The 24,794-nt window shown below is 40.8% G+C and overlaps 1 pseudogene; it reads right to left on the bottom strand.

Annotated features, from left to right (window-relative positions):
• Positions 1–18,676: 18,676 nt before the first annotated feature.
• Positions 18,677–24,794, bottom strand: part of LOC149467207 (uncharacterized) — a 198,323-nt pseudogene continuing 192,205 nt past the window's right edge.

The raw sequence follows: 24,794 nt of genomic DNA, 5'->3' as shown, positions 1-24,794 counted from the left end.
GGCCGGCAATAAACCCAAAACAATTCCCTTAGACTCACCACACTTCTGTGAGCCATTAAACTCTAACTGGGCACTAGAGGGTGCTACACTACCTATCCTGCATACATACCCTGTACAAAAAACATCTATGTACTTACCAATTTTTAATCCGTTCACTTGATCCTGCAGCTATGGCTCCCAGGAGGGAGCTTTCAACAATAGCTTTGAATTCTTGGACCCAGAACATCACCCATAAGCTCCCATGGCCCAGCTGTTGTCAGTTCTCTCTCTTCTCCCCTGCAGCAGCCGCCCACAGACACAGAGGAGCCAGAGCTGCAGAATCACACGACCAGACCAGAGCAGATTAAAAATAGATAAGTAAACATATTTATATACAGGGTATGCAGGATAGGCAGAAGAGGGGAAGGGAACAATTTTAAAATTAGTATTAACGTTATCTTCCACTTTAAGCTTAAGCACGATAAAGTCATTTCTTTTTTTTAAATCTGCAGCTTTCATTTGAATAATACATCATGATCATTTTATGAAGGTCCTTGTTCAAGCAATTCTTGTTAAAGGCCAACAACCATCTCTCTCTGTCTCTCAGTTATGCTCCTGCATTGTTAACTTCTCACATGGGCTACATTTTAACATCTATACCCTGGCAATTTGACATCAACTTCAGTCCTTTAAATTGAAGTATTAACACCTATGCAGACTGCCTGGCACCAAGGATGGGATAGGCAACCCACTGATCACAATACACTGTTACCCTACAGGCTTGTGTACTCCAGATGCTGAACTAAAGGTTTACCCATCTATCTACTTTCCTGGTGTCTAGAATATGCTCGGGGACAGATGGTCATGTTGCTAAAATTGAGTATATTTTTTAAAAGGTTCATCACAGGGGGAACCCTGAGAGAGTAGTCATGCAAGTTCTGTCTGGGGCATTCAACATTTTTGAGGGCGTTAGTCCTAAGCAGGTCATGGAACCAAGTCCTTCAGTAGGGCATCTGGATGTGCCAGGAAAACTGATTCAAGCAGACCCTGGCCGTAATAATGTTTGGAAATCATTGAAATTCTCCAATAAGACTGGAAATTTACAAATGCTGTAAACTGCAACATCTATCATTCAAATGCAGGGTCCATAGGTAATTCAAACACGCATATATATATATATATATATATATATATATATATATATATATACACACATATTCACACACACACACACACGTACACATACACACACACGTACACATACACACACACGTGTGCACACAGACACACTAGCTCTTATAAGTAAATGTTATTTAAAATTGTATTAAAACATGGATGGTGTCAGTAGTAGGGCAGTGGAAGGTGTCAGTAGAGCAGTGGATGGTGGCAGTAGGGCAGAGGATGGTGTTAATAGGACAGTGGATGGTGTCAGTCAGTAGAGCAGTGGATGTGTCAGTAGGGCAGTGGACAGTGTCAGTAGAGTAATGGATGTGTCAATAGGGTAGAGGTTGATGTCAGTACAATGGTATCAGTCAGTAGAGCAGTGGACGGTGTCAGTAGGGGAGTGCACTTTGTCAGTAGGGCAGAGGATGATGTCAGCAGAGCAGGGGATGGTGTCAGTAGGGCAGAGATTTGGTGTCAGTAGGGCATGGGACAATGTCAGTAGTTTATTTTTTTTTACAATATTTTTTTAAATTATTTTTTACAATATAATTTTTTTTTTTTATCAGGAGTGGGGGGGAGGGGGGCTTTGGTGAAATATCAGGGGTCTAAACAGACACTGAACAGTGAATGAATGGGAAGTGCTCTGTGCTGAGGAGCTTCCTGTTCATTCAAAAACTGAAACTAAGTAAACACAGTCTCTAACCATATAAACATTCAAACAAATAATAATTGATTAAATAATTATTCAATATGAACGATAATCAATAAAATAAAAGTAGAAGTCCACCATGTAGTCCATCAACCAATTTGTGCTTAAATAGTACTGTACAAAACTTGTGAGTTCCACTACCACTGTTGCACTTTTTAAAACAACTTGGTTGATGGACTACATGGTGGACTTTTATTTTATTTATTTATTTTATTGATTATCATTTGTGTTTAATATTTACTCAATGTAATAATAATTTGTAAATTTTTAATTTTCTTTGAATGTTTATATGTTTAAAGAGAGTGCAAAAAAAAGTAGTATAAATATATTACATTGGTATTGGGTGTTTTGAGTACTGCTGTACACGGACTTTTGACACTAAGCACAGTTGTTTTGAATTTAATGTAAATAGGCTTCAGTTGTGAATAAACACAGTGAGTGATCAATACCGATCACTTTGTTCATTCAGGAAAGGAAGGGGCTGGTAAATTAAATATTTACCTGCCCTTTCCCCCATTATCCATTCTGAAACATTCCCCTGTGTGATTGGAATGGCAGCTGCTGGGAGAGGAGAGGACCAGTGCTGCTTGGTTGGGTGAAATGGGGGGCCTGGGCAGCAGGGAGATCTGCACTTCACAGGGTAATTAGGGGTTGTCCAGGTACACCCTCTGTACACGCCTATGGCAGGGTCTCTTCACATGTGTATTTTTTTTATAAGGTTACCAGATTTTCAATATTAAATCCAAGGACACCCTGGACCAAGTCCACTTTTCACCACATCCACAAAACCACACCTTCAGATGTAGCCACACTCACAAACCATGCCTCCATTTGTAACATGCTCTGAAACAATAAACAGGGTTTTGGATCAAGAGGCAGACATTGAGATTATAAAAACAAAACGCCTTGGCTACCATGAGAGGGGAAATGGAGCAGCTTATTACACAAGTTGCGGATAATTGTAGATGTGGCCAAATTGTGGTAACTATGGGCGGGGCCTAAAGCGGTATGGTGAAATAAAACTTAAACCTATGCTGCTCTGGCTCAAGAGAATGAAGAGAATGTAAAGCTAGCGTTTAGGGACCAGGATTAAGTAATGCACAGAGTGCAGGAGTCAGTGTGATATACCTGGTTGGAGGCTGACTTGACGAGGGGGCTTCTTTTGAGGCTTAGCATGGAGTACCCCTGAAGGTGAGAACATGGAGTAAAACGTCCAAAGAAGCACGGGTGCTTTATAATTAGCTGTGCTGGTGGTTGATGCCAGGACTTCTGTTACCCTTGGAGATGCAACAGGACCAAGGCAGTGGCCACAAGCAAAATGGCACCCAAGGTGGCGGTGTGGTCAGACTGGCAGGCCCGGACTAAATAAGTGTAGTGAGGATGGAAGCCAAGGTCATACATGGAGAGGCAAGCCAGAGAGTGGTCAGAAGTGTGGTCAGGAACAATAGCCAAGGTCATACACAGGAATGAGAAGTAGCAGGCAGAAAAGTAGTCAGGTGACAAGCCAGAATCATGCATGGTTGGGCAGGAGAGGCAGGGCCCTTAGAGCATGCCGGGTCAAACCCAGGAACTAGGCAGCAGGAAGGTCCAGAGACAGACTGAGTCAGTAACAGGAGGTCCAAGGAATACAGGATACACAGGAGCATTTGATGGCAGCTTTCTTCTTCAAAATAGTCAAGATAGTGGGTTTTTCACAAGTGCAACATTTTTTGACTTCTTGGTCCTTCCCTTCCTGGAGCTCTCTTCGGGAGTCACGGGATGTTCCTCAGGCAGAATGTTTTCAGCATCTTCAATTGCGGAACTGGCTGACCTCATTGCGGAGCAATTCTGCTTTCCTGTATCAGAAATCTGCCTTTGAACAGCTTTGCCAACAGCATCTGGGAGCTCCGGGCCTTGTTTCCCTACTTTATGCATCCTTGAATAGGCACTCAATGCGTACCTCTCTATCATATGTTGCCCACTGGGAGCATAACTTGGGGGCAGTCGTGGATCTGGAGGACTGGAACAGGGCCTGGTCGTTTAAAAAAAAAAATGTTCATTTAATACAGCCACGCTGGAGGCGGCATACAAAGTACTGTTTTGTTGGTACTAGGTCCCGGCTCAAATAGCCCAGGCGAACCCTGCTTATAGTGATCGCTGGGTTGTGGCCATCGTGGTGATGTATTGCATATATGGTGGTCATGCCCGAGACTGATTGGTTTTTGGTCTCGTGTATTTGGCCTTCTTTACACATTGTTCCATCTCTCCATACGCCAGGAGGCTCGGTATGCTTGCTTCATTGTTCCATGCCAACTAGAACAATTGCTCAGCCCTGGAAAAGCCCGTCTGTTCCCATTCTGAGGGTGCGGGACCGTATGACCACTCTGATGCTTAATGAATGGATGTCAAGTATCCGTGATGACTCCCAAGGGAAATTCTTGAAAATATGGGAGCCATGGTTGACATATGCTTTTCCCACGCTCCCCACGACTGGTCTGGGTTCATGATGCGTATGGTATTGGCGTTCCTGGATTCCTGCTTCTTGTCTTGTTTTCTTCTTCCTTTACATTTTTTCCTCTTTATTCACTGTTTGAATCTGTGAGGCGGTAGATACTTGCCTTTGGCTGGTATATTGTTGGTGTTATATCACTGTTTTTTGTATTTTATGTACCTTTAATGGCCCCTATGTGGAAAAATATGGGCCCACTTAAGAAACATTTCCAAGAACATCTTTCTTGATATTTGGATACTAAAAACTAGTGGCCATGTACAGTATTTTGCAATTAAAGGTCACCAAATTAAACATATCACCAAACCTCGTGGGAGCAACAGAGCCTGGATGCTTCAGCAGATGAAGGTGTTCTTGAATACCGTGGAGCCAGCAGCTTTAAATATGGCCCATTCTTTTGTCTGTTTACTAGATGGCATGACTAGCTAGGCAATTTGTTGGTTGTAATAGGTGCCCCTCTCATTAGCAAGCAGCATAACAACTTGGTAAGATGCTATATTTTCTATTGGATTGAAATGATCCGGTTTGTTTGTTTTATTAGAGTGCTCTTGTTCTTTTTGTAGTGATTTCTTGCAGTTTTTGTACCTTTTATTGTATTGAGTGTTTATTTTGTCATGTTTGTTATGTCACATTTCTGTTTTCACTGTTTATCTGAAGCTGTGTGCTCTGAAAAGTTGCTTATATTGTGATCAATAAATGGCTCTTAATTAAGCATACAATGTGCTGGTGAGATTCAATGCTTTGAAGATTCCTGGTAGCAGCGCAATCCGCTTTATGTAAGGGAAGCAATCGCCTTATTTGTGCTAAAAGCTATTTGTTTTCTTTTTTACATAAGGATCCCTAGTGTGACATGGGCCTAAGATTGAGAGGGGTACTATGGACCAAAGAGACAATTACACTTTAAATAAATCCCCAAATTTGCAGATGCTGATAAGAGATACCTACATCTGGCAGGCTGGCAGTTGATAAGGCGGTATACACACAGATAATCATATCACATCATAATAAAGCATGTTTGTTCCATTTAGTGAAACACATCAAATATACTAAGCATATTTGCTCTCCATGAAGTTGATAAACCCCCAGCAGCGAACTAGTTAACAAGGACTAATGAAAAATCCCAGATAAACAGGTGGGAAGAAAATAATGACTCTAATAAATATCACGACCTAACAGCTTATTTTTACTCCTTACATTAATAATCTTTTCTGTGACTGTGTCACATGTAGCGGTCACCCAATGTGTTAATTCTGCAGAGGAGGACTCGGAACAGGTTAGCAACACAGATGATCTAGCAGATGAAACATATTCATTTAATCTGGCAGCACAACGGTGATGTCAAATGTGGATAAACCTACGCTTAAAATATGTGTATTTTGGCTCCAAACATTGTGTACTTGTTTTTCTCTGTGTATCCCTGCTATGCAATTAAAAACTGCACCACAGTCGGTACCCGTTTTATGACGTCTGGTTGATAAATAGCTTCGCCTCGCATCTTGATAGTTCATTATTTAAATCTAAATGCGGTACACCAGGCTATCGAGTTAAATCTTCAGCTCATGCCGTCTCTTCTTATTGCAAACTTTTTTTTTTTTTTACCCCGCCATCTACCTCGGCTTCTTTCAAGCAGCTGCCAGAATTCATATTTTGTCAGACGAGAGAATCGAGAAAATGAAATATTGTATCTTGCATTATCGCAGGCCTTTTCAAAGTAGCAGAGGCTGTTTGTTACTACAAAGTCATAAAGATATTCTTCCCCTCGTTTTAAATCTTCTACCGTAGCTTTGTGATTTAACAAAACGACCGGTTCTGGCATTAAATGTAAAAAGCAGTGCATACCTCGAAGAATGATTTAAATATGTGTGTTTTCCATTATTACTCGTAATAGAACATCTGCTGCAACAGAACAGCCTGTGGCCCTCCAGGACTCGCAAAGCGAGATAGAAATATCTCGCTTGCTTTTTTTTTCCATTGGTAAACAAATGTTAAGGCAATATGTGCTGTTTTTTTCTCTTTTACTTATATTTCCAAGGCAAGAAATCCATAAAAATAGTTTTTAAAGTTGAGCTTGGTTTAATGAACTCTTGCTACTCATTAGAATGTGAAAAAGTGTTTTGTTCTGGTGGTTTGCTTCATCTATGTTTTAAAATGAGATCATAATTATAGATTTTATTTACTTCTAAGGGGAGCATTCTCTTTATAAAATTGGTTTTAAATGTGTGTACTGTCCATTTAATCAAATACAATTGAATTTATTTTTCATTTTAGGATATTGACTAGAAATAGAGTACCCATTGTTCCCATGTCTGAATCATTCACTTAAAAAACCTTTTTTGATACTCTCTTCAGTTCTATCAAAAAGTAACAAAGAGTGTTAATTTTAGCACATGGGTCATGGCCGTGTTTACATTTGTATTTATATCCCTTTGACGAAATCCCCTCCAAAAAACCACACTGACTATGTGACATGGGTTTAAAAGGCCAGAGCAACCTTTTATTTAACCATCAAAACAATTAACAGTTCCAATTAACAAATAACATAATGACTGTTGGTTACAAGAAGGGGGTCTTTAGTATCCACTAGTCAAAAAGGCTTTACTATAATCCGCCCTTGTCCCTAACCACTTGCTCAAGGACAGCACCAAATTGCCTCCAAATTAAAAACAACTGACACTATCAAGTGTGGCACTTTATCACAAGATGGGCTCCCCGCTTTGTAACCATCTCATCTCTTTATGCAGATCCCCAAAGACCCCCTAAACCAAAAAGCTGCAATGAGAATGACATGTAAATCCAAATTTGATTCCAAATTGATTTGGGTGAGACATCTTTCTTCCCTCCCAGCAGCTCTTCTGTACCACCTGACTCTCGACCACCAATCAGGTAAGGACTAACATTAACACCTAACTCATTCTTGGGTACTTTTCCTCACCCCAGTCATGTAGCCCTCCATGGATTTCCTTCGGGTTTGTCTTTACAAAGGAGGATGCACTTTTAGGTGGTTGGTGTCTGACGGAGTAAACTGAACAATGCCGGTATAAGTAATGCAAATTAAGTGGTTTGCAGTGGTATTGGAATCTTTATTAATGTTAGTCAAAGAGATGGGGTGGGGGGTTTGTATGGGGGCAAAACTGCTAACTTTGCAAAGGGCGCTATTTTCTTTTTTCAATCTCTTTTGAGGAAAGAGGGGAGGGCTAAGTGACGCTTCTCTGCCTACGCCCAGGGAACTCACAGGAATTTGCTTTTCACAAGATCGAATAACTGAAGTGAAAATTCACACAATTTACCATATTAACCGACACCAGTGAGAGAGACATTGTGCTGATGGACAGTAGGAGGCATATATTTAAAGGATGTGGTGAGCAGTGGGAGCAGTAGAGATTTTGTTCTGCTAAACAGAGAACATTAGTATAGGAAGTAATGACAGGCAGTGGCAACAGGGACATTAAGCTGCTGAGCAGTGGGGGTGACGCATATAGGAAGTGTCCCCATCAGTGATGAGGGCATTGTATGGTGGAGCAGTTGATATAAATATATATATATTTATATATATATATACATATATATATACATACACACACACACAGTTGTGTTCAAAATAATAGCAGTGTGTTGAAAAAAGTGAATAAAGCTCAAAATCCTTCTAATAGCTTTTATTTCCATACACACAAATGCATTGGGAACACTACACATTCTACTCCAAATCAAAACACGACAAAAATATATAAAATATGTGTTGTTCCTCTAAAAAAATTGAAGAAAAGTGAATATTAGACTGTTCAAAAAAATAGCAGTGTTTGTATTCTTCTTTACAAACTCAAACATTCGCTATATAAACTGAAAAATGTTTGAAGATTTTGCTTTCCTTTGAATCACTTAATTAATATTTAGTTGTATAAGCACTGTTTCTGAGAACTGCTGTACATCTGTGTTGCATGGAGTCAACCAACGTCTGGCACCTGTGAACAGGTATTCCAGCCCAGGATGATTGGACTACATTCCAAAGTTCTTCTCTATTTCTTGGTTTTGCCTCAGAAACTGCATTTTTGATGTCACCCCACAAGTTTTCTATTGGATTAAGACCCGGGGATTGGGCTGGCCACTCTATAACGTCAATCTTGTTGGTCTGGAACCAAGATGTTGCACGTTTACTGGTGTGTTTGGGGTCATTGTCTTGTTGGAACACCCTTTTCAAGGGCATTTCCTCTTCAGCATAAGGCAGCAGGACCTCTTCAAGTATTCTGATGTATTCAAACTGATCCATGATCCCTGGACATTTTGGACAATTTCATGCTCCCAACTTTGCGGGAACAGTTTGGAGATGGCCCCTTCCTGTTCCAAAATGACTGCACACCAGTGCTCAAAGCAAGGTCCATAAAGACATGGATGAGCGAATTTGGGGTGGAGGAACTTGACTGACCTGCACAGAGTCCTGACCTCAACTCAATAGAACACCTTTGGGATGAATTAGAGCGGAGACTGCGAGTCAGGTCTTCTTGTCCGACATCAGTGCCTGACCTCACAAATGCGTTTCTGGAAGAATGGTCAAACATTCCCATAGACACACTCCTAAACCTTGTGGACAGCCTTCCCAGAAGAGTTGAAGCTTTTATAGCTGCAAAGGGTGGGCCAACTCAATATTGAAGCCTATGGACTAAGGTTGGGATGCCATTAAAGTTCATGTGCGTGTAAAAGCAGGCGTCCCAATACTTTTGGCAATATAGTGTGTATATATACACACACACATCCTATATATGTATATTATGTGTATTAACAGTTGACAAACAGCAGCAACAGAGCATTGTGCCATTGAGTAGTATACGTAATGTACTGTAAGTAATGGAATATTGAAATTGGTTAGGAAAATCTAGACCCCAGCTAAACTTTTTATCCCCCCTAGAGTGCTGGTACCCAACCTTTGGTTGTATGATGTGTGGCCCTCAGCAGTCTGTAGTGGGAACATTGATTAGGGTATTAGCATTGATCTCTACTAGCTTCAGTTTTGTATTGTCTCCCATAACAGATCCCCAGCTAAAAATGTCCACACTCTCTGACCCTCATTTCCTTTATTAGGTGTGTAATTTCTGACAGTCCTCCCAGCAGTACATATATTGAACATTAAGTGCGGCTGATAAGTTGACAACCATTGAATGCTTGGGCAGAAATGGACTGTAGGCATATAAATCTTCTCTGTTCTATCCACAATTCTCAAAAGGGGTAATTTTTTTTATGTCTTTTTTTCTTTTTAGAAGCACATGAATTATAGAGTAAATTTTACCTTATGATGCTGCTCCAAGCTATGGATGGAAGGGAGAGGATCACCCCACCGGTAAGTGAGAAGAAGGGAGTATGAGTCTGAGCAATTCCAGTGCTAACTAATACAAGTGAAGCGATGGACTCAATCCCAGAAGTCCAATGTTAAGAAATGGCCTCAGCCGCCGTACTGGCCACACCCTCTGCAGCACTTCACCCTGCCCACCAGGGCTTGGTAGCAGAGGTGACCAAGCCCTGGTGGGCAGGGTAAAATGCCTCAGAGGGCATGGCCAGTACGCCAGCTGAGGCCTTTCCTTAACATTGGACTTCTGGGTTCGGTTGAGCAACGTCCATGCCTTCACATGAATTTTAGTGTGTTGTAAACTTGGTAACTAAAAAACAAAAATTTAATTTGCTGAGGAGCAAAATATTAAAATTCCAGATCTAGTTAAGGCCCAAAACTGTAGTTTTGCAGCAGTTGGAAGGTATAGGCTGCCCAGCTCATTCATACCCCCAGAATAGTGAGCTGTGCTGTGAGCCACTTGACAGTGTTGATTACCAAGATTTGGGTTCTGCATTGTGCCCTGATTCATTGGCAGGAATGAGCTCAGGTGTGTTCGGACACAAGTCTGAATCTGTCTTAGCTATCCTGCCAAGAAGATGTCAACTGTACAAACAAGCGGCAACCACCCCAATCCACAACTAGCCTTTGCAGTAAGGTGCACATCACAAACAAAAAATTCCCAGCACGCTTGCCAGCTAGCCTGCGAAAAAACAAATTGTCCCTGTCTAACAATTCAGGTTAAAAACAGAGAGTTTAGCTTGCACACATTTGCAAATATATGTATAAGCTGCAGTGCATACGTCAAGGCTCCTTTGTATACTGCAGTCCTAACTCTATAGTTCTAAGAATCTCAAAGTTGGAGCACATATTACTATTTATTACAGGCACTTATATAGCCGTGGATAGATTAGGGGAGGGGGGTGGGCTACTGCACACAGAAATTTTTTAGATTGCAAGAAGATTGCATAGATTGCAAGAAGGTAAAAAACCTTGAGCCTTTACAACCACCTAAAATGGCAGGTAAGGCAGGTTTGTTTGTAATGTAGGAAGCTGTCAAAGCAGACAGCCAGGCAAGTTGTGGAGGCATTCCTCGCCCAGTATCTGCACTTATACATTCCCCTTGTATTTTTGCCAGTGTGTGGCAGGGCATGCCTCTGATTGGCTGTCTGCTTTGAGAGCTTCCTGGCAGGATAGGTCAGGTTGGTTTGGACTTGTGTCTGAACTTGTCTGAGATCATCCCTATTAGTGGGAAGCAGAATGTAACGTCACATAGTGGCAGAAAACTTGAAGTATATGTCAAGCTACCCCCAGAGGACCCGCTTGTGTTTTTGCCCAGGTTTCCCCTTGCTTTGCCTCGCAGCCAGGCACTCTCTCTTTTGCTTGTTGTCTTCAATGGCCAGTCTAGGGGATGTTTGTTTTTTGGAGTTTTATTGTAGAACTGGGGATAGGGATGGGGAATTTAGCAGGATACAAAAAGGTAAACTATTCACATTGAGGACATCTAGCTGAACTCTTATTTGAGCACAGTTGAAGTCCTGGCTGAAAACAGCAGACATCCCTTTAGAGTGTAGCAATTAGTTTAGGAGTGAGCATAGTCCCTTTAGCAGTAGTAGTAGTTGCAGGGCTGAGCTTCTCAGGTACAGGCCTGTTATGGCAGACTGTGGCAGTCCAGACGTGATAGAACCAAGTCCTTTGCAGTAGCAACAGTTGGACAAGCTCTTCAGAACACTAGCCCCTGTTCCCTTTTCTTTGAATCACGCTATCAAGCACCAGAGGGGTAGCAAGCACACAGTGCCCAAGAAATCTCAGTGTCTGTACTCACAAGTCCAAGGACAGAATGGCAGCCTCCCTACAATCTTCAGTGATACCAGACAGATAAACGCAACAGGCGACCAAATACAACTGAAAGAAAGCTTAATTTGTGGGAAAAAAAGGACATAAATTTCATTTGGGTGCAGTGTTGCATGACCGTGCAATTGTCAGTTAAAGTAACGCAGCACCGTAACGCAAAGAATGGCCTGGTCAGGAAGGGGGGGGGGGGAATTCTCAGGCGGGCAAGTGGTTAACTGTACAAATCCTAGCACCCAACTAGGAGAGTGTTATGTATATGTATATTTGTAACAATTAGCATATGGCACTGCTGCCAAGATAAAAAATTAGAAAACGGTAATACTGGGCCTTTTCTGTTTCTGGACTCACAGCAGAATAAGGTCTGTCATGTATACCTTAACATCCCATTTTAAAACTGATAGTGAATATGAAATGGCTGAGAAAGAAAATGCAGTTATGCACTATATGCCTTTTTATGGATGACCAATTCTGTTGCAATCTGGACCTCTCACAGCCAAGAAGAGTCAGAAGCCAGCTTTAGGCTCCATGCACACTGGGTGTTTTAATAACACTGGAACGTTAGCTGTGTAAAGTCATGTAAAAATGTGAGTTTTTTAGTGTTTTTGTATTAGTGTTTAGCAATATTTTGCGTCTTTTAGAGCTTTTTTTACCCTCGCAAATTTTTTTTATAGTCCAAAAATGTTGATTTACCGCGATTTACCGCATTTTGCCAAGTTTTTCAGCGTTAGAGCATTTTTACAGCTAAAAAACCCTTCTAGAAACCCACTAGGCCTGGGTTTTTTTGCAGCCAAAAAACATTGATTACAGTCTATGCTGGGGGGTTTACTGGCTGTAGAAAAAAAAACGTCAAAAGCCAAAAACAGCAGCTGTAAAAATATCCAGTGTCCATGAGGACTTAGATAAATTCTCTGTTAGCAGTGAATGGTGGTACTACCTTTTCATTGCTTTATCAGAAGAGAACAATAGGTATTTGTCCAAACTTTTCCAGATATCGCTGATCTTTTGAAACTATTTCTTTTCATGAACTCTCAGAATTTAACAGTTGCATCAAAAGCGGCAGAACTGTGTAACAGATTGAATACTAGTATCAGTCGCTTTACATTTTACAGCACAGCTGTGCTTATTCATTAGAAGACAAGGACAGTATATATTTAGTGAAGATAATTATACAAAAAAAGTGTAAAGAAACATTGTAAACCACTGATCAAGTTTTACTTTTCAACTTAAGCTTTCCAGTCCACAATGATGTCCTTTTAATTGTCCTAACATGGTCAGAGCAAAGGTCGTTTTTTAAGCGCTGCCACTTAATTTAGAGGTAGCGATAATTTCACAGTTCACGTACCTGCTCACTCCTTTTATGTATTGACAGTTCAAAGGCAACAGTGTGAGGCAATGTAAGTCCTCCTGCACAGACACACACCTGTTCTCTGAGCCACCTCAGATAATGAATAGCTACTGATAACAATCCTCTCTGTTCTGAGCCGATTTGCACCTGTGTATCTGACTCACCTTAAAGGTCTAATTAGGTAATTAGCAGTTCTCTAGAAAGGAGAAAACAATGAACTGGTCATGCAGCAATGATGTATCAGGAGTTGGTGTAAAAGAAAAAATTCTGTAGGGGGTTGTATTAAAAAGGGCTTATTATGTCACTGCTATGGGCTCACAGCTGCAAACTGCACACAAAATGTCATGACTGCTCCCGGGAAAGCATAACTATTCTTTATACCTGTGCTATAATGCCTTCTTGCCAGCATGACAGTGTAGCAGTTACCAGTGGTACCTTGCAGTAGGAGCGTCCTACTGATAGTATCTAATTAAGTCCCATTCTGTGCAGAGATTTGAATTTAAAGACAACCCACAATGAAAATCTTCCCATAAGATTGTATGCATATTTAATGGATGCTATTTCTTTGTTAAACTGACTAAAATAGTAAAAATAAATGAATAAATACATTTATCTGCAAATTTCTTGCCATTAGAATGACCTACTACTGAAAAAAAAAGAAAATAAATTCCACTCCTGACATTTGTGGCAATCCCCCATGTGTATATTATTTTTTGTAAGCAGCGCCAAGAAACAGTGTAGAGATGGGTGGGCCTTCCTTCATGGTCCTTGTTGAGTGCTAAGTGTAGGGTGACACAAGAGGTCTACCCCCTTTGTGGGTTCTTCTGGGCTATGCTAGGAACTGTGGTCACTCACCCTGCACATGGGGTACCTTTGCTGTGTCGTGCTCATCAATGTCCCGAGACAAGGCAGGGGCTGCTGTCAGAGAAATCCAACCTTAAGGTGGTCCTTCAACTTAGAGGTGGTCATACATCGTGTACATTGATTGAACAAACTAGAACCCAGTTGACTCTCGGCTCCCATGTCAATGCACACCTTGACTATAACTGTTTGCAATTAGGAGGGGCCCTCTGAGCCTATACCCACTCCACCTGCCCGGTGTAGCTGTCAGCTCATACCCTGTGACAGAATGGGGTCCCGCCATGCACCTAGCGAGGACGTCATGCGTCCATACGCTCCTATACCTGTCATACTCTTCCACACCTGTCAGCTAGTCCAAGGTCCTCCATGATGTTGATCTGCTCCCTTTACTATGGGAGACAGAAGACAGACTGTTAAGGGAAAGAGTCCAGAGACATCCCCTTCATTACCGTAGGAAATCTCACCTTGCATGGGTGCCATGTTTCATGACCGGCTGCTTGTACTGGTTACTAGACTTCCATTACCCTTGGCAACTACTTGCTTTAACTCTGTACCATGTTAACACTTGCAGAGCAGTTTTCATACCACAGTGTGTTTTACTAACCTAAGCTGCAGATGTCTATGTGTAATTTGCAGGTTACTTTCATACACCCCTTTAAATAACTTTTAGACCAGGATTGAAGAACATTTCAAAGATTTCCTAATAAAACTCAGAATTAACAGGTCCAATAAATGCCCCAGCATACCTGCACAGGTTGAGAGTCCTTTCCTGGCAGAGTCCATGATGACAGTATTCATGATGATGGTGTCCCGATCAGTAAGCGTCTTCTTCCTAAGGCTTGGCAAAGGCTCTTGAACCTCTCAAATTATGTGAGGCTAGACCCTGGGATCTGGACCATGTCCCTTTCATAATAGCACAGGACCAGTGGGTTGAACCAAAAAGCCCGCAATTTCAGACTGAGAAAGGCTTCAAAAGGCACTATCTCTTTCCTTGCCCAACTAGGGCAGCCATGCTGACTAGCTCAAAGTAGGCAACTTGCCTACAAGTGCACATTTTGTTTTTGTTTAATCCAACCTAAACACACTGACACTATGAATAAAAAAAAAAACCCAAAAGCTTTTTCAATCCTACCTAATACACATTGATTATGACCTTTGACCCTGCCCATGACCTGTGACCATGCTCTTTGACCTTGAGCCTGAGACTAACCTAGCCATGATATAGCCATTTTATCTTTATTTTGCCCACCTACAGCTGATTGGAGTAAAAAAGGTATGACTTGTTTGAATAGAGATCAAAGGATGCCAAAGCTCGTCTCTAATCTAGAACTCATTGTTGACTTAAGTTACAGAAAACCTGCCTAAAAGTAGCTTGTAACAGAGCAGGACTGGATCTAACCTGTCTGATCTGGGAGTGCAAAGCATCAACACGCTTTCTTTTATCTTTGTGCAACCACAGTGGTTGGGCTGGACTTCAGTGCCATATTATAGGGCACGGCCTGCTGATGCCACTGGTCCTGGGGAGAGGGCAAGACCAAAATCTTGAGGGGGGCAGAGCCCACCCCAGCACCCCCATAGATCTGGCCCCAGAGGTACTCATAGTTAAACAAGTTTTCTGTTGTCAGTGCCATACACTGATTGAAATTCAGCCAGTTCAGCAGAGAGTGCCCATGAAGAGAAATGTTGGATAATCTTTCTCAATCAGTGGCTGCAGTCTATTGATCAGTCTAATGATTAGAAAAATTAACAAACTTTCTTAGAACATTCTTTTTCCTAAGAATTTGCATTCAAAATTCTACCCATCTATGACCAGCTTGAGATGAACAGATATGTTAAAATAAACTTTCAAAAAGTAACAAATAAAGTAAAGCTATCATTTTTAAGCAGTTACAGCAATAAGTTTAAACCATTTGGATAAAAAAATTACAGTTGCTAGTATCCCTGGCTGTATTGTATGGTTTGACCTTCATCAATTACTGGAATACTATGGACTTCATTTACTAAATACTGGGCACTTTGCAAGTGCAGTTGCTCCAGAGACTAATAATGAGGTAAAGCTTCAATTTATTAAGAATACCCAATCACATGCAGGGAATATGAAAAAAACACCAACATTTTTGCTTGCACATGATTGGATGATGGAAATCAGTAGAGATTCCCCTCATTTATTAATCTCTGGAGCAACTGCACTTGCAGAGTGCACACTCTATTTGCCTTTAAGCTTCTTTCACACTGATTTGCCACAAAAGCACAGCAAAAACTCATAGGCATGTTTACTGCGCTTTTGCCACACTTTTTCAGCATTTTTAAAGGACACGTGACTTAAAAACTGCACCAAAAACGCTTCTCAGAGGCGTTTTTGGGGTGCTTTTTGGGCATTTTCAGGCGTTTTCCATTGATTTCAATGGGAAGAGACATTTTTGGGGTGTTTTTTTTAACTCCCCAAAGATGCCCCAAAAATCACACTTCCCACCGCACTGCAAGCATAATGCCTCAATGTGAAAGCATACATAGATATACATTTACATACATAGGGAAGCATTTTTCTTGAGCTTTTCAGGCGCTCTTTTTTAACACAAAAATGCTTCAAAAGTAGCCTTAGTGAATCAACCCCAAAGTTTTTTGCTCCAGTGTTCCTTAAGCACTACCTTGGCTTGCTCACCAAGTTCTACACCAAACTGAATCAAATTTCACAAAAATTTGACAGGACCTGAAAAAATCAGGACAACAACATTACTTTCTCCACCTCCACCCAGTACCTCACTCACTGCTTATGATGTTGCAAATCATTTCAAAAACAAGATTGATGCAATTCGTAGGGGCATCTCCACTGCACAGACATCTATCCCACTTAGCATTTTTACACAATGCAGAGGATTAATCCCTTAGCTTCTATGGTGAGTATATCAAGCAGATGCAGATTGATTTTACTGTTGTGGGTTTAGTAACACTTGTTGTTGACCATCTTTTCTTGGAGCTTTCTTTTGTTCACAGCACATTGCTGCATCATTTAAAGAAAAGGCAAGAACAATGTTCACCATACTATCCTATCCCTATAGATAAAAATAAAAGTTAGGCATACACTTTTTAGACCAATTATCACTGATTTAAATTCTACTGGCCTGTTTTATACTGCTGTATCATTTGTAGATTGTGATTTCTTGTAGTAATACACCTCTCTGTGGTGTGAAGGTTATTTACTAAATCTGGAGAGTGCAAAATTTGGTGCAACTATGCGTAGAAACCAATCAGCTTAAAAGTTTTATTGACAAAGCTTAACTGAGCAAGCTGAAGTTAGAAGCTGATTGGCTACCATGCATAGCTGCACTAGATTCTGAGTGCACTAATTTTAGCAAATCTACCCCTCTGTGTCTTTACTATATTTTGTAATTTCTCCCTCATTAAAAATATTCTGCTGCTGGCCAATTTTGTACTGCTTTATCATACGCTTACATATCTTTTCCAAATAATGAAGCTCCGTTGTTAGCAAGCAGCACAACGTCAGAATGATTTCAGAAAAGATAAACACCACATTAGGTAGAACCAAATGTAGATTGAAAAGGTCAAATTTGATCTGATAAATCAAATCAAACGTCTTGTGAAAATCAATATCATTAATGACTAGATGCACAATTACAACATCAGGAGCACTCCAAGAAGAATTCAACAAAGATAAAGCAGGGCACAAGTCAAACCACGACATTCCATGCCTACCATACCAGAAAACAAAAAATGTATTACATTTCTAGTCCCAAATAAGGTCCATATGTGCGACGAGAAGCCCGTAACGTAGCCCAATAGACGTATGAATGGCCTATTATCCAGATGACACGCCTGGGACCTGCGAATTGGAAAAACACAGTCCGATTTCCAACCACCAAAACCTTTAATAACAGCAGAAGACAAACAAAGCCTGGAAGCCTTGGTCGCCGCACCAATATGGAAAGAGTGAGAAGTAATATGCAAGTGACCAATGTTTGCAGAAAGCAAACATTTACGCAGAACCGATGCAAATTGATAAATAGTAAGCGGCTGGCCGGAATTATGCACCAACAGATGAGAAGCAGATAGAGGGTGGGCTGGAAGATATCTAGATACCAAAGTAAAAGCACAAATAGAAGACCCAGGTATATTATGAATAAATATCCAACGGACCTTGCCCAATTGGTCTGTCTTACTATAATGTAACAATATCTTAAGATGACCATTCTCCACCAATAGATCAGAGTATAGAAGCCTGCCATGAGCAGAAGATGACAACTTTAGCTGATGGCAAACGAAACTCCATTAGGACAGTATCAGTCGTGATACCCAGGAATTCAAGGCACGTAGTTGGCCAAACAGATTTTTCTCCGCCAAAGGAATACCAAAACATCTACAGACAATGCAAAACTCAGTAAACAAATAAAGGCAATTAATAGAAGCAGCGGGGCCCATGAATAGAAAATTGTCCAAATAGTGCAATAAATTAACAGAGCCCGTAATACAAGACACAGTGCATTCTAAAAAAGTAAAGAAAGTCTCAAAGTAGCTACAGGATACCAAACAACCCATCGAGAGGCAGCAATCAAAATAATAACCACCATTGAAATAAAAACCCAAAGAGTTGAAGACAGAAGGATGGATTGGCAGTAACCAAAAAGCTGACTTTACAGCAGCTTTAGCCAACAAAGCAGATTTACCCAAACCGCGGATTTTAGCCAGAGCATCATCAAAAGATGCGTAGGAGACAGAGCAGAAAAGTGGATCAATGTCATCATTTAAGGATGAATGAACAGGAAAGGATAAATGATGGATTAGACGAAAACTATTAGGTTCTTTCTTCGGAATTAAACCTAGCGGGAAATTCGGAAATCAACAAATGGGGGAGTAGAAAAAGGGCTCAAAACCCATCCCTCACAAACTTCTTTAGCTATTCTTGCAGCCACCACATGACTGAACCTATGCACAGAAGGTAAATTATCAACCAGCATACAACCAGAACCCGAGAATGTAGGTAATAAAAAAACCACATTCAAAACCATTAATTAGTAACTCTGCCATCTGACAATTTGGTGAATGCGGAGATATGGCAACATTTCGACTAACTTCACCGGTGTGACTGCTCTTGAGAAACATTTCTTTATGCTGAGAAGTATTAGTCATAGTCAACTTTTTAAAGCATTGAGAAGCTGTAAGGGACCCAACACACGTAGCGCACTCATGTTTGTTCTTGCAAGATTTAGGCCATTTGCAGAGAACTTCATTAAAACTAAAGCAAAGGCCTTTCCGGAAAAGCCCTGGCTGAGAGGAAGATTGTTTCTAAAACGTATTCTGTGGCAACAATAAATTGAGCCACAAGCCAACATCTTTAGAACCCCACTTCAAATTTTTATGAACAGCCAATTTCTACTGGAATGATTCATCATAGGAGAACCACGCTAATCTAGAAAAATTTTTATAAGCTTTAAGGATTATTTTGAAATGTTGAAACATTCCACAACACAGTTCAGAGTGCTTTTCTCCCTCACACTGGCACAGATACAAAATGCCTGCGACCTGTTATTAAAAGATCGAGGTGCAGATTTACACTTATCAACACTAGACTTATCCGATTCCTTATCATCCAATCTGTTATTTGTTACTGAAGGCAACAGGGACAACAGATCAACATAATCCCCTCTCCAAATTTTTTATTTAGCAGATGCCCTCAACTGAAACCCCAGTGGAGAGATCTTGCACATCAGGGCCTCTTTAAGACAGCATTCAAGTACAGAAACAGCAAAAGGAGACAATTCCAGGACAGTAATGGACTCAACCACAGGAGGAAGATGAGGAAAGTCCATTGGCGCAGACCAAGCCTGAAAAAGATTCAACAGTAAATATTTATTAAAAAAGTCTCACCTTCAATATTAGCAGGTGCCATCAGAGCAGCATTCAATGACGCACTATTATCAATGCAAGCAAGTGTTTCAGGTACAGCTGCAACAGTCACATCTTCCCTCATACCAGGAAGGTCGATAGGAACAGAGGGTGGAGAAACACAATTAGTAGCAAGTGGCATCCTATGTCTCCCCTGTTTGTTAATGTGTATCTGTGCAGAGTCAAGGCGCAGACAAGGAACTTTTGCAGGACCCTTACCCTTATCCTTCTGCAGAGGAGAAGGGGAAGTGATCCTGTGGCTCCTCTTCAGCCTTGCCATTCCAGTCCTGCCAGAACGTTCTGTGCATGTGCCGGCCATGCTGGAAAGCTTGGGGCCGGCGATGTTTGCCAAAGTAAATGGGGCTGAAGACACAAATGGAGGTGGGGGCGGATGCTGGGAACTGGAAACTGGTGCTGCGGACTTTTCCTGTTGACGGACCAGAGTCGGAGCTGAAAGGGTGAGGACATAGAAGCTGGGCACACTACAGGAGGTTCCAGAGCCTGAAAGGCAGGTGCCATGGATGGGAGGGACAGGCAGAGCTGCATCCATTCATCTCCACCCAGAACTGAGGCCCGCTCCATCAGCTGACGCAGGAGAAATTCCATGGTGAGGAGCACAGGGTGGATCTTCTTCTCTGTCACTGCCGCTTCTAACATCTTCTTTTTTCACCTTTTATAGGCTCTCCTCCAGACCAGGGGCGGACTGACAACTCATGGGGCCCCCGGGCAATAGGGGATCATGGGACCCCTGTGTCCTTACCCAAACTCAAAAAATCCTATGAAAAAGGTACCAGGGGCATCTCATGGGGCCCCCTACTGACTCCGGGCCCTCGGGCAGTGCCCGAGTTTCCAAATGGTCAGTCCGCCCCTGCTCCAGACTCCTGACCAATGGTTGAATTTCAAGACAGGTAAGGAATCAATTAAAAAATTAATTTTTTTTTTTAAACTGACACTCAGGGTCTGTCCCAGTCCCATAGGTAGGGGTCATTAGAGTGCTCCCCCTACTTTTATTCCACAGACAAATATGCACTACCAGTGTACACTGCAACTGAGACTGTCCATGACAATCGTATTGTTCCATAACACACAAGCCAATAAGCCTGCCATTTAAAGTGTTGCATTTTTTCCATGTTATGCATTGAAAGGACTCTGTCCTGCCATATGTTGTTTTTTAAAGCTAAAGCTTCAGGCGGAAATAAGACACACATATGAATGCAGCTCTGTAATCATTACATCATTAAATGCAAGCGTGTAAGTACCTGAATTTGATTTGGCATCAGCCTCGTACAGCAGGGCTGGAGTGTGATCAGAAGAAGCAGTACAAGGAGCCAATTAGTTTATGTGCTGACAAGAAGAATGCTTATAGGAGGAGAAAGCAGAGTGACGGAGAGATGAGCTCATTATTGTGTTGTTTCTCATATCACTGATGGGCATAGAATAGAGTGGTTGAGGAAGACCTGGGCTCAGGATTGAATGATGCTGGCCATCAGACATCTAGCTGCAGAGGAAGTCTCAGGATTAAAGGATAAGCTGGTTTTATTTATTTTAATTTATTCTTCATTTAATCTTTGTAGTGGGCTATTCATTTATTTCTTGTTATTTTTGGCTGGAGTTCACCTTTAAAACGTTTTTTTTTCGCATTGGATACAGGTACCTCATAGCAATATTCAGCTTCCTATGCCTTTTTTTACAACATATATACAATAGCATGCCTATTATCCCTACAATTGGCCTCAGAATTCACCCCTCAAATACTTTATTGGGATTCGCATCTACATTCAGGGTTGCTGCATTTCAAACAGGATTCTCAGATCCATCTGCCAATCAAACCCCGACAGTTTTGCTCGTCCCAAATCCTGGTATATGGTGTGTTTCTACCAGTTTGGGGCTTGGCAACATTTATATGTCAAATAAAGAAAATAAATCACAGCTAAAACTGTGATCATCATGTTTTTCAGTCCAGATAGGAATGAGCAAAACCATTTGGCAAAGTTTGAATTGCTATGATTTTTGGTGTTTTGCAGCTGATGAATCAATTCACAAAGGTCGTGCTGGAAAATGTTGCCTTAAAATGTCATTTTTTTGTACAACAGATGCTCTAAAACATGAAAATAACAAACTGAACAGATATGCATGACAGCTTTTCATAATCTTTAATGTTCTTAGAATGAAACTCTGCTGTGAGAGCCTCATTTTAGAAACATTCTTAGATTATGAGACGTGGGAATTCAGTCTATGGCGATGCCATTTTCAGAACACGGGATAACACTCTCCCTTCATGGCCCCTCAGCTGCCTCTCACTGCTATGTACTCATTTTATTTGGGCAAAAGCATTTCCAGTGATAAAAATTTGAAGCATCGTATATAAACTTTTATTGCATAGATTTTTCTGGCTCGTGACAGTTTTACTATCATGATAGTCTTGCTTGATATCTCGCTTGAGTTATGCAGTCAGTGTTTAGGGTTAGCTTGTACTTATGTTGTACTGGAGCTTCAGATAGCGAAGTAATATAAATACTGTATGTTTACTGTTTTACCTGCTGAATTTTCTGAAATCTTGAACTTTTATACACTGAAAACCTCATCTGAGTTTACCAGGGAAACCATCCAACAGAGAAGAGTACACTAGAGAAAAGTGTACCTTCAAAAACTTACATTTACCGAACATGTACACATATACAGTATATGTTGTTACAATGGCATCTAAAAGTGGGTGGGATATACAGGTGAAACTTGAACAATTAGAATATCGTGCAAAAGTTCATTTATTTCAGTAATGCAACTTAAAAGGTGAAACTAATATATATGAGATAGATTCATTACATGCAAAGCAAGATAGTTCAAGCCGCGATTTGTCATAATTGTGATGATTATAGCTTACAGCTCATGAAAACCCCAAATCCACAATCTCAGAAAATTAGAATATTACATGCAATCAATAAAACAAGGATTGTACATAGAACAATATCGGACCTCTGAAAAGTATAAGCATGCATATGTACTCAGTACTTGGTTGGACCATGATGCCTAGGTCTGATGAATAAGATAAAAACAACTCAAAGCCCTGCCCTGTACGGTCATACATGTCCAGTATCTGCACAAACACCAATCAACTTAAAATTCAAATAACTGTGGTCTATAGTGTCGCTGTGCAATCTTGCAATCTTCTTCCAAAACAATAAGTGCCAAAATTACTGTGCGATGCAACCCTTCTTTGTTCCCACCCTCACCGACAGTTGTGGACGCTTATATATAAAGAGTCTAATGTGCTTGTATTACAAATTCCTTGTGATTGCTGGGACTTGTATTCCCCTCAGACAGTCTCTCCTCCACTAAATCTACTGGAGCTGGAAGGCTGGTATCCTCTCACATGAAAAAAGGAATGGCAAAGGGCCCACATAGCGTAATTCCATTTCCGTAGTCCTAGCGTGGGTAGTTGTGGTATATATAGGTCTGATGAATGGTTTTAAGAGCACAATGAGTTTGAGCTGTTGACTTGGGAAAAAAAAAATTATATATATATTTATATATATATTTATATATAATCAGCTGGTTCAGTATATGTACAGTATGTATATGCACATGCTCAATAAATAAGTATTTTGGGCCATTTTCCTCTAGTTATCTGTTGGATGACTTCTGTAGTAGTCCTACAGTATGTATTCACCCAATGGCCTCTGGAACTCATCAATTACCTTTGTCAGGAAGAATAACCTACTGTATCCTCATTGAGTTTTAGTATTTCCTTTTCAGCTTTATTACCTTCTGGGTCACCTTCCTGCTCATTATGTTGGCCATACAAGCTGCGATAAAGGATCTATTTCTATTCTGATCAATTTCTCCCGATAGGAATAATCAGTCTATAGTTGGCAACTCATTCAATCGATATGCCACTCAAGGTAAAGTGGATTTCGATTGATAGCTTAGATATGGTTGTATTTTATGATTGCAAATTATCGAGTGCATCTCTGTTTCTACCATGTAATCTAATAATCTGATTGAAATATGATTGTGTCCATGAACAAAGCAAGTCAGTGCTGCCAATCAATACAATAAATCAAATGATTGAGGATTTTCCACTCTGACAAATTGACTCAGTTTGACTGAATCCAATCTAAATTGAGTCTCAGATTTACTCTGAGCACAGAGCGGTGACTGTCAGTCACCGCTCTTTGCTCTGCTCCCCCAGTGCTCAGTGCTGGGCTGTGGAGTGGACAGGATCAGCTGGTTTAGGATCTCAGTGGCATGCTAGGAGGCTGAGCCAGCTGCTGGTCAGGCATTATTGTCAGGATCCCTGCAGAACCTGGACCGGCTCAGTACATCAGCAGACGTGCACTCCTGTGAAACACAGGTGAAGTATGCTCAAAAGAGCTTTGGCCATACTTCTTTTTTAAGAATACTTAATATTTCCACATCATCCAGTTTCAACATGGGTGATTGATCCTTGTAGTTCCATAACTTGTAGATCCAATCAGTAATTGTTTAAAGCATTCAATCCACCTCTAGTAAAAGATCAAGAGGCCCTCTTTAATAGCCCTGATCACTAAAGTATAATCACATTTTATTGTATCCTACTAACACTGTTATCTCTGGAGTGGACTGATACTGAAACCTGAACATAAATCTGGGTCAATAATGTGCTTAACATGCCAAGTCTGATCACCGTCACATCATCAAGTGGCATCATTGATGAGGACATTCCGGTAACAGAGCCAATACGACTGACCACATAACCTTTAGAAGAAAAATCAGATTTTTTTCCCCCCTTATTTTATCAGTAAATGACTAAGTTTACTTATTTTGTGATGGAATAGCAGCAGTATGTTCCAAGCTGTTTAAAAAAGATCTCATTGACATTTACAGAACTGTCAGGGATTTTATGTTCAAGACCTGCCTATGACTAAACCTCTTCTAGAGGAGAGAAAAGCGTTTTCCTGAGAAGAAAATGAAAGGTCATTATTTGTATGATGGTGTGCCCCTCCCCCACAGATAATAATGCTGCATATCAAAGAGCTCTTGGTGTAAACTCTTCACAGACATGTACAATCACCTACATAGGAATTCTCCTTCTAAATTTTATCTGCCTTACCTAGGTTCACACCTAAGCATTTTCTGCAGCGTTTTGCAGAAACGCAGTACAGTCCATTTAACATGATTTTTTAGATTGTAAGCTCCAAAG

This window comes from Staurois parvus, unplaced genomic scaffold (assembly GCF_062004578.1).
Source record: "Staurois parvus isolate SC_StPar_1 unplaced genomic scaffold, SC_StPar_1.0 ptg000118l, whole genome shotgun sequence".
NCBI classification, from domain to species: domain Eukaryota; kingdom Metazoa; phylum Chordata; class Amphibia; order Anura; family Ranidae; genus Staurois; species Staurois parvus.
The sequence above is the reverse complement of the archived record's forward strand: the minus strand, read 5'-3'. Positions and strand labels throughout refer to the sequence as shown.